Source organism: Monodon monoceros, unplaced genomic scaffold, assembly GCF_005190385.1.
Source record: "Monodon monoceros isolate NGI ecotype Baffin Bay Population unplaced genomic scaffold, NGI_Narwhal_1 Super_Scaffold_16, whole genome shotgun sequence".
NCBI lineage: Eukaryota > Metazoa > Chordata > Mammalia > Artiodactyla > Monodontidae > Monodon > Monodon monoceros.
In genome coordinates, this window is record NW_021703772.1 from 28,889,157 (window position 1) to 28,906,269 (window position 17,113).

General features: G+C 45.1%; 1 long non-coding RNA gene across 1 annotated transcript in view; it reads left to right on the forward strand.

Moving 5' to 3' along the window:
• Nucleotides 1–17,113, forward strand: part of LOC114896644 — a 77,156-nt gene that overhangs the window by 51,922 nt on the left and 8,121 nt on the right. Inside the window, exon 4 of the long non-coding RNA XR_003793858.1 lies at nt 5,664–5,751. This is a non-coding gene — a long non-coding RNA (uncharacterized LOC114896644). The remainder of the gene's footprint in view (nt 1–5,663; nt 5,752–17,113) is intronic.

Consider the following 17,113-nt stretch of genomic DNA (forward strand, 5'->3'; position numbering starts at 1 on the left):
ATGTCACTACCTCCACTGGAATATCTCCTGGTAGGGTCTCTCTTCCCAGGTCTGGCCCTGTTTTAACCCTCAGCCAGCTCAGAATCTCCTGGCTATTTTTATGCTCAAGTTTAGGAACCTCGCCTCTAGCGTGGACTCTCCTATAGTTAGTTGAATGCTCCTTTTTGGCAGTCTCCCACTCACCGCAGTTCCATATGCCGAAAAGTGACCTGGCTTTCTACTCCCACCCCATGTCCCCCTCACTCTTCCCAGTATCCTCCCTGTCCCCACAGAAACAGAAAACACAGACTCTCGATTTCGGTTCATGCTACTGTCAATTCATATCTACATGTTTTCAACACCCTGGAACCACCTTTGACCCCTTAGCCTCTCTGGAAGAGGCAATCTGCCTGGTGCTCATAGACCACAGTGTGGGGTCGAACAGAGGCAGTGGCAAGACTGTCTGGGAGGACAGATCAGGAGGTGAACGGCCGAGTTTGCTAGGGCTTCAGCAACACACTGGGGGCTGTAGAATCTGAACGTCAAAGCCAGAAGAATTGTTAGAGAGTGGCTTGTACAACCCCTCATGCTACTTATGAAGAAACTGAAACCCAGAGAGATGAAGGGCATTGAAAAAGGTCACGTGGCCAGTTCAGTCAAGCGGGACGGAGCCCTTCCTTCCCAGAGCCCTTTCTGCAGTGACACCATTCAACAAGGAGCCTGTGTCAGGGACGTTTTAAGAGCAAGGAGCAGAATACAGAGCTCAAACAATAAAGTTATTTCATATAAAGGAAATTTTAGTTTAGAGGTGTCTGACTTCAGGGGACATTCGAACCAGGAGCTTAAGTATTTCGACAAGGACAGGTGGATGGAGGGCCCTGATGAGCTGAATCCAGACCCTGTGACCCCCGGGATCATGTGTGAGACTCACATAGAAATAAGGGCTGTTGGAGACAGGGAAAGAAGACACTAGATGCTTACAGAGCCAACAAAAAATCACTACAAAATCAAAAAAAGGACAGAGGTATGTGATCTGAAGTCTGAATGGTCTAAGGTCATAGCCAGACTATGTTCATTTCAGGACAATCAGGGTGGAGGACTGGGTTTGGGGTTGAAGCCAGAGGGAGCTCTGGGACTTCTTGTTTGACAACAGACCTTACGTAATTAATCCCTGTGCCCTGAACATTCTTCCTGTCTGTTCAGAGGACAAGGCTACATTCTTGGGATGACCTAAGACTCCCACTGGAGGGCCTGGTGAGGTGGATGGTTTTGCTGTTTCTAGCGGATGGGAAAAGGGAGGGAGTCTGGGAGAGCTGCCTGGCCAGGACCTAGACCTTCTCTCTGGACAGTTGTCTTCCTTGGTGAGCTGGTCAGGGGTCAGGACCCTGTACCCTGTCTCTCATAGTCAGTAGGACTCGAGGCTCTACTTCTTCTTCTTCACAGACATCAATCTCTTCCTCTTCTCCCCACTGCCAACCCTCAGCTCAGGTGTGAGTCTCCTGGTGTCTGGGCCACCGCTACAGTTTGCAAGCTGGTCGTCCAGCCTTGCTTCTTACCTGTTCCAGCGCATCACATGCCCTGTGCCAGGGTACTCTCCTCCAATACCAATTTTGTCATATTTCATTCTCCTGCTCGAAAGCCTTCAGTGAGCCCATACTCACTAAAAGCAGGAGCAGGTCTAGGCTGCTAACCTGGGTTCAAATATCACCTCGTCTGAGACCCCTTCATGGGGTGATCATTCTTGCTTCCAAACCCCAATAGCACTGAGTATCTGTCACACTTAGTTGGAACTGACCATTTTTCCTGCTTTCCATTGTGAATTTTGGTTTTATATTTCATTGTCTCCTTACTCTGATTCCATGATCGTGGAAGACAGTGGTGTACATATCTATCACTCAGTATACAGCTCTGTGCCCTGTACATAGTGGATAAACAAATAGTATTAATTCACTGGGGTTAGACTCTTGGGCTTGGAATCTTGGTCACTTAAGACTTTCTTCTTACCATATTTTTAAATCTCTAGAAATATAGGTTCAAATTATGAGATAGGAAGAAGATAAATGGGAGACATTTTCCTCCCCCTTTCTTACAATTAATTTTCCTTGTCTGTTTGAGCACATATCAGCATCAATATCTAGCTCTGACTTAATTTACTACAAGATGACTTTAAAACCTAACCAGTGTGCATTCCTAGAACTCAAATGGGCGTATGGATTGAAATACCAAATTTGTCATGTCTCCAGCATGCAGGCTCAGAGGAGGATCTCAAAAAACAAAACACACACACAAAACATGGGTTTAAGGCCCAAACAATTTTAAATGGGAGTTTTTGAAGCATTAAAAAATTTCACAGGAGTGTCCTTTGTTGACTCTCATCCATTTAACTATTCTGTAGTTATGAGGCCAAAATTCACTGTTTGAAAGGTCTCAGCATCCTTGTCTTGAAATGGGCTGGGTGCATGTTTGGGGCTTCCCTAGCAGGGATAGATTTCAAATGGTACAGACTTCGGTCTTGGATAGTAGGAAATGAGGCTCCTTCAGTGACTTTTGGCTCGGGTAATGTGACACGGCCACTTGATGGGAATTGGAGGTACCCTGGTGGAGGAATAGCACAAAATGGAGAGAGTCAGGTATAAACCTGCCACTTGGAGTTTTCCTGTAACTTAGGTTGGTCAAATGCTGAATCCCAGTTTATGTTCAAAACAAATGGAACCTCATTCTGTGACCAAAATCGATTGCTTGTTTTTATTGTTGATAAAGAGGCAGCCAGGCAGAAGCTGCCTTCACTCAAAGGGACCAAAATGAGGGAGTCCCTTGGCAGGAGTGGAGAAATAAAAGGCAAAGCACTGATAGGCCCCCTCCCCACCGCATCCCACCATAATTATTCTTGCTGTCCTTCCTCCTTCTGCAGTTGAACAATTGACTAAAAGATTAATACATAAAGAACCCCTTCCTGGGCTTCCTTGGTGGCACAGTGGTTGAGAATCTGCCTGCTAATGCAGGGGACACGGGTTCGAGCCCTGGTCCGGGAAGATCCCACATGCCGCGGAGCAACTGGGCCCGTGAGCCACAATTACTGAGCCTGCGCGTCTGGAGCTTGTGCTCTGCAATAAGAGAGGCCACGACAGTGAGAGGCCCACGCACCGCGATGAAGAGTGGCCCCCGCTTGCCACAGCTGGAGAAAGGCCTTGCACAGAAACGAAGATGCAACACAGCAAAAATAAATAAATAAATTAAACCACATTAGAGAATGGCTGAAAACACTTCAAAAAAAAACCCCTTCCTTTCTGTTATTACAGAGAGGCTGTGGGATTATTTTGTCTTCACCTTGGTGGGTGGGTGGGCTGGAAGGAATGGTGGTGCCTGCAGGGAAGTGGACACAGCAGGGGCAGAGCCTGAGTCTTCCTGTGTCAACGGCAGGACATGTGTTTACCGAAACGTTTATGCACACAGAGACTCACATATTTGGTCCTGCGACACAAAAAAATCCTAATTGTTTTTATGGGCTGAATGGTGTCCTCCCCAAATTCATATGTTGAAGCTCTGACCCTCAGGACCTCGGCATGTTACAGCATTTGGAAATAGGGCCTTTAAAAGAGTAAATAATGTACAATGATAAGAGTAAATAAGGGTCATATGGGTGAGCCCTAATCCACTGTGACTGGTGTCTGTATAGAAAGAGGAGATTAGGACACAGACACGCACTGAGGAAAGACCACGTGAACACCTTCATCTAGGACTTTCGGCCTCCAGAACTGTGAGAAAATAAGTTTCTGTTGTTTAGGCTTCCCAGTGTTCGGTACTTCGTTATGGCCACACGAGCAGGCTGATACAACTGTCAAGAAAGAGCAGAGGGAGAGAGAGAAACAGACTTAAAATGGAAAAGCACAGCTTCGGGGCAGCCCTGAGTTTTATTATGAATGAATAAAAGAAGGAATCCGTTCATCCCTTCAGTATACACTTTTATTTCAGACCCTTAGAGGGTGGCACGTAGCAGCTGGAAGAAGCCCTCCCTTTCATCATCCCCAGCAGAGAAAATGAAGCATACCAGGGAGGTTTAATAACCTGTGCTCTGTCTCTGGGAGGCAAGGATGAATCTGGGGATCCACCGATCACTGCACACATAACCATGACCACTGGAATTAAATAACTATTATCTTTTCATATTTTCACTGAACCTGATCTCGCAGAACCAGTGTTATCCCCGAACTTTATGTCCTCACTTTGTATATAGCCCTGGCTTGAATTGTGAGTGTTCAAAATAGATAAAATATTTAATATCTTTTTATTGCCCCTCTCAGCAACGCGCAAGGGCCTGGCTGGCCTCGCGCATGCTGTATGGACGCGCGGCTCGCTCACTTAGCTGCTCTTACCAGCTGCTTTGCAAATGGCTCTAGCAGGTGGTGCAATGTCGGCGGGGGGGTGGGGGGGGGGGGGGGGGGGTGGGGGGAGGACTTGCAGTCTGTCCCTGGAGACTTGGCGAGCGTCTCTGGGTAAATGGGTAAAGTACCATCTTGTCGGCTTGAGAAGCTGAAGCTCCCCACGCCCCCCTTCTTGAGCTTATTTCTCCCTTCTGACTCATGTCTGCTGCCTCATTTGAGTTACTGTGCAAACGTTTAGCCAAGAAGCCATACCAGGCCTTGCGCTTATTTACGACCCCCCCAGGGAGTCACAGGGAGGCACTGAGGAGGATTCCATGCCGAGCTTTCTGGTCAAATAAGGACAAAGTGAACCACGCCTTCCATTCTTAGCCAGTGAAGTGTGTGCTTCAGCATGCCGTGTGCTGGGCGCAGAAGCCTCCCCCAGTGCAGGTTGATCCTTTCCTGGCTCCCCAGTGACCCCAAAGTCGTAGAGCCGTGAATTAGAAGAGAGAAGGGCGGAATATTGTGCCGGGACAGACGGTGCTGGGGGAGAAGAGGGCCCCCTGTTTGCTCCCCTTTCTGAGTTTCCTGCAGGAAGTTGATTGTTCATTCTAAGGCAAAAGTGCTTTTGCCATTGTGTATGTCCTATTTGGCAGCAGGAAGCCTTTTAGAAAAAAACCCTCAAAGAGGGGCATGAAACAATGCAGTCAGTCTAAGACATATATGTGTGTACGTGCACACACATGCACGCACATCCAAAACAGAGCCCAAAGGAGTGGAGCTGCCAAACTGGAGGAAGGACCACAGGAGAAATCAACCTCAGTGGGGCGATTTGAAAATCAGGGTGGCCCTGGCAGGGTTCCGCACTTGAAAAGCCTTCAGGTGTGCTTGCCACCAGCCAGAAAATTTGCATTTGCTCTCTGTGACTCAGGCCTGCTTCTTCACCTTGTGAGTGACACAAAAACTCCACACACCTGGCCAGGAGGACTTTAGGATCCAGTGAGGTGGATGGGTACTAATTAAACAAAAAACAGCTCTTCTGTAGTTCAAGACCAAAAGCACAAATGGTCAACATTGGGGGTAGGGTTTGATGACCAGGGGAGCAGACCCTTCCAGAAGTTCTGATGCTGTGCTGTTATCCCATTAGCCTAGTAAACGATAAGCCTAACATCTAAGAAGTAAGACCTACTGTGTGCAAACCCCCAGGTAGCAGGCTGTCTAGTGGAAATAGTGTCAGCTAGGACTGTTCCACCTATCAGCCCTTGCATGGAGACTTGCCTGTCTGTAGAAGGGACCTAATGCTACCAGCTGTGTACTTTTCAGGGTGGCCAGGAGGAGAGAGCAAACAAAATAGTGCATGCTGGTGCTTGGAACACTGTAAGTGCTTTACAAGGCATCTGAAGACAAGAGGGTAAGTGAGCTTCCATTTCCTCCTTATATATTGGTGCGCAGCACATACTTGGATAATCATGATGGGGAGGGTTTTAAAGGAATCCCTCTGGGGTAGAGACGGAGAATGCTTCTTTATAAGCTTTTATAAATATTTATAGCTAAAATAAAAGAGCAAAAGGAAAAGGAAATAGACCCTAGGCTTCCCATAAATATTTTCCCATCTCTTGGTCCTTTTTCTTAGAAGCATCTCTTTCTGTCCCATCCTCTCCAGCCCCAGCCCCTTTACCTGCTGCTCCTGGCTTGTCTCCAGGGAAATTCCTCCCCTCCACCCTCCATTACAGCTGTCCGCAGGGGAAGGATTCCCCACTCTGCTGGCTTGGAGAGGTAAAAAGGGCCCACTGATGGGAGCTGTTTCTCCATCTCTTTAATCAGCTTCCATCCCCGTGCATGGTTTTATCAAGGAGCCTCTCTGACACACATGCTTTCACAGCTTGGATAACGAGGGCTGGCTCTGCCTCACTCCCCTTCCCACCCTTCTTCTCAGTGCCCCCCACCCCCACCGCCTTCCCTTCCCCTGCCACATGCTTTATCTAGAGAACAGCCTTCAGGAGCACTGGGGACATCCCCATCCCCGTCATCAGGGTCAGGTGGCTGTGCAACTTGCAGGGAGTGCAGACCCTTGCAGGCAGCGTGGCTGAGATGTGAATTCACTGCATGTACATCACGGATACACTGTGAAGAATCCTCTTTGGGGGAGGGGGGAGGGATAGGAGGAAACAAAGGAGGACAAAAGAAGAAAGGTGGGCAGCTCAGGACTGCACCTCTTTATTGTTCATTTCCAAATGAGATGGCGAACCTCCGTGAAGTCCATAGGGGATGTGTCTGGCATGAGTCAGCAACCAGTACAATTTACTGCCAGTTGATTAAATTAGCATTTGTTATAAGCCAGAAAGGAAAGGGGGAGGGTGTTGTGTGCAGGGATAGATGTAGAATGAAGAAAATCTTCTTCATGCCTTTTGAATTATTTATGGCCTGGAACATTACATGCTAAAACCTAACCAGACTTGATAGAGAGAGCCTGAGAAGGATTCTCTCTTCCCTTAAAGCCACAGAGCACATGCTTTTGGTCCCTTGGAGGACTAGGAGAGTGCTAACAATGACAGGCTAACAGTGAGAAAGTGGAATTCCTAATTTTATTGTGACCTTGGAAACAGAAATGCTGCTTCCACCAGGCACAGGAAGACTTAGGTTTCTCAGTAACCTTGTGAGCTACGGACATGAATGTGTGACTGCGTTTCACTTTGATTTTGCGAACTGGGAACTGGGATGACTGTCAGATCAGTGGACAAAGGATAGGTCTCTTCGATCTTTGCCTCTGGCTTCCAGCCAGATGGGAGAGAAACAAAGACTCTGGAGCCTCTGCCTTCGTCCCCGACTCCTCTGCCCGCTCCCTCCTTTTCTCTCCTCTCAGAGCCGATCATTTGGATAGAGTCTGCTGACTGCTCTTACATTTTGGGAAATCTTGTCTAATTGTTTAGGGTGTAAAATGAAGTGATACAGTCTCAGAGAGGGGCCCTCCTTTTGGACGATGTGTAACGCAGAAGAGAGAACTCCATGCTGGGTGTGGGTGCAGGGAGCTGGGCAGGGGGGCGGTGAGTGTATGCTCAGGGGAGAAGCGTGTGTCAGACACCCGGCGGCTCCAGCTGGGTACCGAGGTGGCCTGGTGAGCATCTTTTGTTCTTGGCTGTCTGACTGCTGGAAGCAGCAGGACAGCCCACTGTTCGTCCTTAAGGTCTGAAGCTTTTGTCTACGAGCCCCAGTAAAACGACAAACTGTTGGGATCCCCCTGTAGATTCATGGCCTGCCCCCAGAATAGCTTGCAGGATAGGACTCCTTTTCACCTGAACTGTTGCCCATGAACCACACCGTAATCAAAGGTTTTCACTGAACTAAAGCATCCAGGGGCATGTGACTCTTCCCAAGAGATACTAGAAGACAGGAGTAAGGGAAGAGTGGCTGAATGAGGGAAAGACAAAAGCAGCGTGGCAGATAACAGGGACTAGAGTCAGACAAAGAAATGGGACATGTGCTTTGGCAAAAAAAAAAAAAAAAAACAGGGAATGCAGTCATTTCCATGCTTCATCACTGCTAGCTCAATTTACCCATCAGATAAATACATTAAAAAATAAATTGAGTCCAAGGCTGACCCTTTAGTAAGAACTAAATCATTTCTTCCAATTCTTAGTCTAAGTCCTATATTTTCACCTGCATACAAATGAAACAAAGCAGGTGGTGTCTATTGCAGTCTGAGTAAATGAGGAACACCCACATTTTTCTCATGGAAAACAGACAGGATCATAGTGTTGAATGGGAGTGTGGGGTTTTCCCTCCATCCCCATTTCAGCACCAAAGGGGATCCATGTACCCCTGGCCACAGCGGAAGGGCTTGGACCCTATGGCCCACATACCATGCAGGGCCCACCTCTCCCATAGCTATACCAAGAAGTAAATCGAGGTCATTTTCATAACTGAGGCAAAACCTCCCTTTCCACTAGAATTACTATTTTAGTCAAATGCAGTTTTCAAAAAAATTAAATGGCAGAATTTGCGTTTGGGAACTCATTAAAAAGCAGCGAGACTTCCTGTATTGCATCAATTATAAATAATTTGGAGGAAAGAGGGTTTGCTTTTTTCTTTTAAAGAAATTATCTGGAAAATTACCCAGGTCTTCGCTTCCTCTTTTCAGATGAGATCTGGACAGATCTGTGTTAAATTCTATAACCTAATTAAGGATGGGTCTAGATGATTAAAGCAGGGGAAGAAACCAAGAAGCCCAAAGTCTGCCCTCAGGCTTGTCTCCAACCAGCCTTACCTCTGATAAGTCAGTTCATCTCTCCAGGCACTAGTGTCTTTTTTTCTCCCCCCACTGAAATGAAGCCAACCCCTTTTGCCACTTGTCTACTTTATAGGAATGCTCTAAAAATTAATATTCACTGTGAAACCAGGAGAGCCTCAGAGGAATGATCCTATCTCAGTACGAAGCATTATCAGTTTTGTTTTGCCTGCCACTCTGAGTTGGCAATGATATATTGTTCAGAATCTTTCTAAAAATCTCCCTTCTTTTTCTGAACCCCATGACCAATAATGATGGGAAACAGTGTACTGGAATAAATCCAAGAAAGAAATAATTTTGCCTGTTTATCAACTCAGCCAATAGGGTTTTGTTTTTTTTTTTTTTTTTTGCGGTACGCGGGCCTCTCACTGTCGTGGCCTCTCCCGTCGCGGAGCACAGGCTCCGGACACGCAGGCTCAGCGGCCATGGCTCATGGGCCCAGCCGCTCCGCGGCATATGGGATCTTCCCAGACCGGGGCACGAACCCGCGTTCCCTACATCGGCAGGCGGACTCTCAACCACTGCGCCACCAGGGAAGCCCCAACCAATAGGTTTTAAAGCGACTACGATCATTTTAAGTGGTTCAGTGATGGTATAAGCTATGTACTATTGAAGGAGCTTCAGTTGCTGACAATCTTATCCTTCCTTGCCCAGGTTTTTCTTAGTGTTAAAACTGGTATAGAGAGGAGAATGAAGATTTGAGTCTCAGGGATTTGGGGAGACGAATCATGCTGAGGAGCTACGTGATTTTGGTTACTAAATGTTTGTAGAATCTGTCCTCACCCTTTCCATCCCTAACACCCCATTTTGATTCAGGATCTTATTGTTTCTTGCCTGGATGTCTGGAGCAGCCTTGGAAGTGGTCCTCTTGACTCTAGTGTTATCTGTTAAGCAATCCTCTATACTGCTGCTGACAGTACTTCCGAAAAGAAGGCTTTGGCTTCTTGGAGCCTCCACTGCCCAGTAGATACAGTCCAGGTCCTCCCGGGGAGGGACTTCCATGCTGTGTTCACACCGTAGCCGCTTGTATCTCCAGCTTCAGCTCCCATCATTCCCTGCCTTACAGATTCTTGTTCAGCAAAAGCAAACTGCATGTCCTTTCCCGCCATGGACAGTGCTGCTGTTTGCCTTTGAACTTTTACCCTTGCTGCCCTCTCTGCCAGGACTATCTCAAAGCAAGCAGACAAAAACAGACAAACAAACAAGGAGCGCCCATAACTCCTTGTTCACCCTTCAGAACTCAGATCATGTGGCACACACCCTGTCCCCCTTTTCCCCCTTCCCCTCTTTCTCCTCTGGGGTGTGCCTGTCTTCTGGATTCTTCCCCTCTGATAATCTGGGCAAGGCTATAGCATTAAGCTGACATGTAATGTTATATGCATCTTGATATATGCTTGTCTACACCCTGAACAGTGAGCTCTCTGAGGAGAAGGAACTTGTCTTTTTCATATCTGTGTCCTAAGCAATACCTGCTTTAAGAAGGGATCCAGTACATAGCTAAGCACACACTTAAGTAGCTCCTAGGTGTAAGGCACTATGCTAGGTGTTTGGAGAAAGTTTCTAATACTAGGCTGTTCAAAGAGAAAAACTGTTTGATAAGCATATCAATGCATACTTGTAAAGTCTTTATTTTCCTGAATGAAAGATCCAGAGTTATGCAAATAATTAGCAGTTGGGGGAACTCTGTGTCAACAGCGGGCCATCTGGCTGTGTGAAGTCATAGCAGGTTGCTTCTCTTTGCTGCCACCACTCTGGGGCCCAGGGTTTTCTTGTAGCTGTGGCCTTGGGTATAGAGACCTCCCCCTTCTCTGAAGTTCTCTGCCTTGTATTCTGTTGCCATGGCAACAACCCACTTTCATTCTGGAACTTCACGCATGGGAGAGGGAAACCCTTTACTAACATGACATACACGATGAAGGTTATTTAAAAAATAAGTTGACAAGGTTAGTCATCAACGTATTATGCTAGTTCCACAAATTCCGATTTAGTGGTAGGATTGTTTGTTAGGTATTTCTGAAAATATTGAAAAATGGATTAGTGTCAGCATATGAGATTTGGTGTATCCTTTGTTTAAATATTGGTCTATGTGTCTGTTGTGATTCTTTTTTTTTTTTTTTTTTGCGTTACGCGGGCCTCTCACTGCTGTGGTCTCTCCCGTTGCGGAGCACAGGCTCTGGATGTGCAGGCTCAGCGGCCATGGCTCATGGGCCCAGCCGCTCCGCGGCATGTGGGATCTTCCCGGACCGGGGCACGAAACTGCGTCCCCTGCATCAGCAGGCGGACTCTCAACCACTGCGCCACCAGGGAAGCCCGTGATTCTATTTTTAATGCAAAAAATATTTTTATTCTCTAAGTATATGGAAAACCTGTTTTCAGTCAATCTACTGTATCAAAGAAGAGAGCAACATTTCTAGAAGGAAGGCTGAGTGATCTTGAAAGGCTGGGAACACTAGGATACTAACACTTGTCCAGCACTGTAACAAATCTGCTGTTAAAAGATATGTGGAAACATAGTAACGTATCATTTAAAGTACTTTTCTGGAATAGAGTCAGAAAAAAAAATTGCTAGCAGACTTGCTTTTTAAACTCCTTTATATATTCAGGTGAGCAAGTGCAGATAAATATTGCAGAGCCTATTTCATTGTTCAGTAACTGCACAAGCCTGATAGAGAGATTCCACGTGCTCTAATGACTCTAAGATGTCTTAGTCTGGTTCCGTGAGCCCAGCCTCCTTGTAGCTCAGCATCTCTTCTCTTTTCTCCCAGAGAAATCAGTATTCTCTTCCTAGTTCAAATAGGGGCTTAGCCCTGGCTTAGGCTGAGTTCCTTTTGTCTCTTTACCCAGGCAGCTTCTCTTTTCTAGTTTCCAGCTTTTACCCCCAACACAGACGGAGAACTCTGGTTTATTGAAGAGGCTGGTCTCTGCTGAGTTTCCGCATGAAATGATATGGTTCACTGTCTCTTGCCTCCAGATGCCTGGGTTCCCCTTTGATCACATATGCCTTGCAACTCCAGCCCATTTGTCTTCTCTTGGAGGAGCCAGACAAGGTTCTCATTTATTCCCTGGCAATCAGCTATTGCCATCACACAGAGACACACAGCACATGAGCATTATTACACCAGGGACATCGATGCTCAGGCACGGGCCAGGGCGGGGTAGAGGTTGGACTGGCAGGCTTATCTGTGACAGAATTCATCAGTAGGCGGTTTTTCCGACAAAAACAAAGGTGACAGTCTTCTTACCAGGCATCATTCTCAGTGGCTGCTCTGGGCCTGGCCCTACGTGGCCGCCATGTTTAGTTCCTTATGACTCAACACATAGTTGCAGCCGATGAGATCGGGGGGCGCCTAACGGAGTGACCCAATTGGATTTTGTCCACTGAGATTCTGAACTCAAGAAATCTCAGTGATAGAGTGAGCAATGGGAGGTTGGTGTAGCCACAACGGGCCATGTCCAGGCTGAAGGTGTAAGGAAGCAGAAACTAGGAGTAAGTAGAATCTATTGGGTGGAGAAAGGAGACACAGAGCATACAGAAAAAGTACGGTAGTCAGGGGCCAAAAGAGAATGGAGTAGACACACGGAGGGGGAACAGAAATGCTGAAACAGAGAGAGGTGGAGGGAGAAGAGTGGAAAGAGAAGGGTGAGGAAGAGCAGGACTGAGAGAAGGAGAATACAAGAAGGGTGGAGAGAAGGATGACGAGAGGGAGAATCCCTAATCTACTTCAGTTCCACTCAGGTTCCCATGGGATAGCATAGACTAGTCCTCAAAGGAGCCAGCTCATCTTGGTTCAAACCCTGGCTCATCACTTACTAGCTTTGTAACTTTGGGCAAGGTACTTAATCTCCTTGTACCTTAGTTTCTTCATCTGTAAAGTGGGTATAAGTGCAGTATCTACCTGATAGGGATATAGTGAGAAACAAATAAGTTAACACGTGTAAAGTATTTATCAGGGTGCCTGGAACACTATGTAAGTGTGATCTATTTTTACTATCAAAGTTCTTGGTTTCTACTGAAGGTCTCTTGTACTGCCTCACGCGGGTCCTGACAGCAGTCACCATCCCCCCAGACTCCATCTGAGTTGAACACATTTGTGAATATCTGCTCCTTATGATCAAAAACAGCTTAACTGTAACACCTTAAGGGTACTTTCCAAATTTTAAATGTAAAAACGAGTCACGTTTTCTTTTGAACTTTATAAATTTAGGATAAAAATAGAAACCAAGTGTGTGCCTTGTGGGAACAGAAATAGGCAGAGTGAAAGAGGAGCTTTTCAAAGAGTGTACATTGTCAAAACAAGCCATCTCTAATTTGGGCAAATGGGGAGGAGAGCAGCCTGCACCTTCCCTTCCTTAGGGTTACTTCTGGGTCTGAATGCCACATGGGCCATGCTTTCCTTTATGGAAAGCTCTCCTTACTACTTTATATTGAATAAACATGCTTGTTTTTTGTTTCATTCCATCATATTATTTCATTTATTCCCTGAATATTGCAGGCTTCTCTCCTTTACTTCTTGGCAAAAGTGGGATTCCTGTACCATCAACCCACTATCTGACAGCGCTCACCGTGGGTGATTTTGTTCCAAGAGTTTTTACAAGTGTTGGCAGCAAAGTTTCATTTTCAAACACTGAGAACAAAGGCCATGGATGTGTCCCACAGTAGCTAACACTGTCCCAAAGTCTATTTTGTTCTTTGCATATGGGGCTAGGAGACCTCAGCTACGAGAGTATTGCAGACCTATGGTTGCCCTTCTGGCATAATGACAGTATTAGTTTGCTAGGGCCATCTAACGAAAGTACCACAAACTGGGTGGCTTAACAGAAATTTATTGTCCCAGAGTTCTGGAGACTAAAAGTCTGAAGTCAAGATGTTGGTTCCTTCTGAAGGCTGTGAAGGAGAATCTGTCCATGCCTCTCTCCTAGCTTCTGGTGCTTTGCTGGCCATCTTTGGTGTTCCTTGGATTCTGCTCCATCACCCCAATCTCTGTCTTCATTTTCACATGGCATCCTCCCTGTGTGTGTGTGTGTGTGTGTGTGTGTGTGTGTCTGTACTCTCTTTTTGTAAGGACACTGGTCATATTAGGATCCACCTTAACGGCCTCATTTTCACTCTATTATCTCAGTAAAGATCCTATATCCAAATTAGGTCACATTCTGAGATGCTGGGGGTTAAGGCTGCAACATAACTTACTGTGTTGACACAATTCAACCCATAACACTGAGATATTTGAGAAGTGAACAGTGAAATGGCTCTTGGGGTTGACGGGGTGGTGACTGGGCTTAATGTCATTTGCTGTTAATGGAGTATTTGTAAAGCAAGCCCAGTGACTATAAAAATTGTGAATCATACCCTCATTGCTTAATACTTTCTTGGCTTTTGTAATTTTATACTCTCTTGTTTTTTCTATACTGGCCTTTCCCCCTTAAAATCCTCTGCTTGTTTGCACTTTCACCCCTTTCTTCCCCATCTACACCCTCTCTTCTGGGAATCTCATCCAGTTCTGTGGTTTTAAGTAGCATTTTTAGGCTGATGTCTCTCAAATTTATCTCTCTGTATCTTCAGCCCTGATCCCTCCCCTGAAATCCATGCTCATATATTTAATTATATGTTGTCTTCTTGTCATATTCACTTGGATGTTTAATGGGCATCTCAAACTTTTACTCTCTAGAACTGAAATCCTGATTTTCTCCCAGAAGTATGCTCCTTCCTTTGTTTTTCTCAGGAAATGACACCTCTGTGGTTCAAGTCAAATCCTTGTAGTCCTCCCTGGAATCACTTGCTTTTCCTCACTTCCCACCTTTTGTCAATACAGCTGCAAGTCCTGTTGACTCTTCTTTTTTTTTTATTGAAGTATAGTTGACTTACAATATTAGTTTCAGGTGTACAACCAAGTGATTTTTTTTATAGTGAGTTATATAGATTATACTTCATATAAAGTTGTTATAAAATATTGGCTGTATTCCCTGTGTTGTACATTACATCCTTGTCATTTATTTTATACCTAGTAGTTTGTACCTCCTTCACCTATCTTGCCAAGTTGACTCTTCCTCTAAGATCTCTCCAGCATCTGTTTAGTTCTCACCAACCCTGTGGCCCCCATGGCAGTCCAGGCCATCAGCATCTCTCACCTGGATTACTATAATAGCCTTCTAAATGATCTCTCTCCCTCTACTCTTTCCGTCACAACTATCCTTCCTGTTGGTGTTCAGAGCCAGCTAAGTCAGATCTTGCTCCCCCCCTTTGCTTTAAATTCTCCACAGCTCCACGTGGCACTGAAAAAAAAAAAAAAAAAAGCTCTTTACTCTGACCAAATGGCCTACAATGGATGGGCATCTGCCCACCACGCTCCCGCTCCTTGTATAAAGCCCTCTAACTCCGTTCCTGCTTTAGGGCTCTCCTAGCTATTCCCTCTTTCTAGAAAGCTCTTCCTTCAGATGTTCAGTTGGCTTAACTCCTTCTTGTCATATAGGTCTCAGCTCAGATTTTACTTCCCCAGAGAGGCCCTCTGACTACTCAAAATAAATTATTATTGTTTATATATTTTTATATAATTATTTTCTATCGATCCTATCCATATCCAGTTACATCCTATTATATTTTTCTGATTGATTTTAATCCTAGCACTTATCACTGCCTGCTCTCTTTTTATCTATTCAGTGTCTGTCTACATAGAATAGAATCTGCATACCACCAGGTACACTGTCCTGCTTATTCAGTTTGTATCCTTAGGGCCTGAAGCAGTGCCTTGCCCAATTTAAGCAGCAGTGTGTATCTGTCAAGTGAACGAACAAAGACTTTCTGAGCATGAAAAGTGAGAGGAACCCGCAGTTAGAATGTGTCAGGCGAGGTTCAAGCCTTTACCACCAGTATTCATTTTGATCCTCATAAAATCCTTTAAGTTAGGTATTGTCCCCATTTGACAGGTGGGGAGACTGAGGCTCTGAGAGACTAAATAAGGAGACCAATCCAACAGCTCATAAATTACAGAGCTGAAGTTCTAACTGGTTTCCACAAACTTTCTACTATGACACAAACTGGAGATGATATGTACGTAATATAGCCAATATTTTAGAAATAAGGGTGCAAGCAAGCTATTGAAAAGTATTAAGAACAATGTTTAGTTCTGGGTCAACTAAGGAAGATACCCTTTTTGACCTAATCTTTCTATAGCCAGAAAAATTAATAGAAGGAGTAAAGATTTCCACAATAGAAGGTATGCTCAGAGCAGATGACTTAAAATAGAAGTTTTAAATTTTAATGAAAGGAACGTTTTTAAAAGGGAAAAAAACAGTGGAATATTTTTACTATCCTGTTTTGAGATTCAATACCAAGAGGAATAATGTAAGTCATGATTGGTGGTGGTGGAGGGGACACAAATGGTTTTCCAAGATGCTCTTTGCCTAGTACAGTCCTACCCAGGCATAGCACCATAGTAGGTGTTCAAAAATATTTGTTGAATGACTGAATGAGAGAATTAGAGTATGCAAGTCTATGTAGGACTCTTTCCCTCTCCCATGTGCCCTTTACTATGAGCAGAGGTGAGAACAGGGAGACTTCATGTGGCTATGTGGCTGGAAATCAGTCAGCAGACTTCCCCAGGATGCATAGGTCAGCCCCAGTGCTACAAGTGTGTGAACATTCTCCTCCTGCTTCTGGGTCCCCATCCTATCACCTCCATGCACATTTATCCCTCTTACTCCTGTAAGGGAGTGAAGACTTGATGGGTTACTTTACAAAGATTACCAACTCTCTCTCCTGTTATATCTTAATGACCCAGCATCCATCTTTTGCTGTTGTAGTTATGTGTTGGGAGAGCATGATTTAATCCATGATATATTGCATTCTTGGTGATAACAAGCTATAAAGAATGGGGTCCCATTGTAACTTATTTCAATAAATTTCAAATTACTATATAGAAGTGCTAGGAATAATCTCATGAATAAAAGAAATAAAGGGGGAATTTATGACATCTTTACATTCTCTAAGGAAATAATTCACGTACCAAAATAAGAAACTAAATGTAGGTAATCAAAACTCAAGGTGTTTAAAGACGAGCTGTTATTTTACAAGATCTGAAATAACCACTTGGAATGCAATGAAAAGCGGGAAGGGTGCCAGCTTACAGAGAACCAGTGTCATGAACCAATACAACCATCTATGGATAAAATTATCCAGGTCAAAACAAACAAGGTGATTCAATTTACAAAGGACATAAAAGACAATAGGAAAAGATCCTTTGTATACCCAACAGAAAAGCAGAGGGGAAGCTCTATCTCTTGATTAGATGTGGAGATGCCAGGATAGATAATGCCAAAGATGCGTTTTAATGGAAAGTTGTGCTAACATTGGAATTGTATGTCAGGTTACCCAGGCAATAGACTCTGTAGTGCATATTTGTATACAGGTGATTTCGGGGGGGAGTGGTCTGGGAAACAACCCCTGTGGAGGTGTGAAGGAAGCGGGATGGGGTGGAGAAGAAATTGAATTGTG